The sequence below is a fragment of the Chelonoidis abingdonii genome, chromosome 3 (genome assembly GCF_003597395.2).
Source record: "Chelonoidis abingdonii isolate Lonesome George chromosome 3, CheloAbing_2.0, whole genome shotgun sequence".
NCBI lineage: Eukaryota > Metazoa > Chordata > Testudines > Testudinidae > Chelonoidis > Chelonoidis abingdonii.
Window position 1 is genome coordinate 210519774 of NC_133771.1, and position 1626 is coordinate 210521399.

A 1626-nucleotide genomic window follows, 5' to 3' on the forward strand; every position below is an offset into this window, starting at 1 on the left:
GTAACACATTTTTGCTGTTCCAGCCCTTAAATAAATATACACTTTTGTATTCAAGGAAGGCTATCACTGGGACTGTGTATCGAACACACAGGTATCTTTAACTTTCATTGTTTCACGCTCATGATAATACTTTGTTACCCTTCAAACAGTGGTGTCCTGCTAGTACAGGGAAGATGGCCCTGTATACTCATCCAGGAGCCCATAGGACATCTCTGCCCTGTTTTTCCTTTACAGTTGTGAACTCTCAAAAGTCTAGCAGCGTGCGAACCATCCTCCCGCCCAAGGTGTGCTGGAATGGTACCCCGTATGGCCCATTGACATCACTCCCAAGTGAGTTAGAAGGGTCATGCAAAAGATTCTGTACTTCCTAGGTCTTTGCCAGCTCGAGTCTCATCCCCCCAATATGGAACATTGTCCACCGCCTCTGTGATCCATTTATCAGGGGACACATAAGATTGCCAATATTTTTCTCTGCATGCACCCAGCTGATTTGATGAGCAATGTGCTACCCCTAGTGTTACAAAGGCACCACAGACTATAGCAGGGGTAGGCAACCCATAGCACACGTGCTGAAGGCGGCACGCAAGCTGATTTTCAGTGGCACTCACGCTGCCCGGGTCCTGGCCACCGGTCAAGGGGCCTCTGCATTTTAATTTAATTATAAATAAAGCTTCTTAAACACTTTAAAAACATTTAATTTACATACAATAGTTTAGTTATATATTATAGACTTATAGAAAGACACCTTCTAAAAACGTTAAAAATGTATTACTGGCACACACAACCTTAAATTAGAGTGAATAAATGAAGACTTGGCACACCACTTCTGAAAGGTTGCCGACCCCTGGACTATAGTGACCACAGGTATTCCAGAACTTCCTTCCCCCCCCCACCACCCCCATTGTGCAAACGCTGGCCTTTTCAACAGTACATCACTCTCTAGCACCATGCTGGGACATTGGTTCATGACTGATTCAGGGCTTGTCTATTCTGGGATCTTACCTTGGTTTAAAACTGGCAAGCAGCAGTGGTACAAGTAACTTAGTGCATTTACAGTAGGGACCTGCAGTGGTGCAGTTACGCTGCAAAGCAGGAAGGTCCTGAGAAGGAAGGATACCAGATATCCTACATGCAGCCCCCTGTGCTTTCCTTGGAGTTCTCAAAGTCCTGTCCAAGTATTGACAAGGCCCAACATTTTCACTTCATAATTAGAAAATGGAAGAGCAGGTGATCTTTCTAAGAGGCATTGCTGCCCCTGATACAGGGTTAAATCAGATCAGTTGCTTGTGAATTCTCAGTCTGACCCCTGGCATGCTTGCACAACATGAAATAGTGTATTGCTGCCTTGCTGGCATGTACAGTTGTGACGCTTGTGCTTTCACGTCTTCATCAAAAAGGTTCCTTGCTTCTCTGTTTCCGTCTTGCAATGTTGCCTTGTGGGACACCTTGCATCAAAAGCAAATTAAACAGCAGTAGAGGCTCTTCACAAGTTTCCAGTATCTCAGGGCATGGTTACACTTGCAAGTTGCAGCGCTGGTGAGGGGGTTACAGCGCTGCAACTTAGCAGGTGTCTACACTTAAAAGCTCAGCCAGCGCTGCAACTCCCTGTTTGCAGCGCTGGCTGTA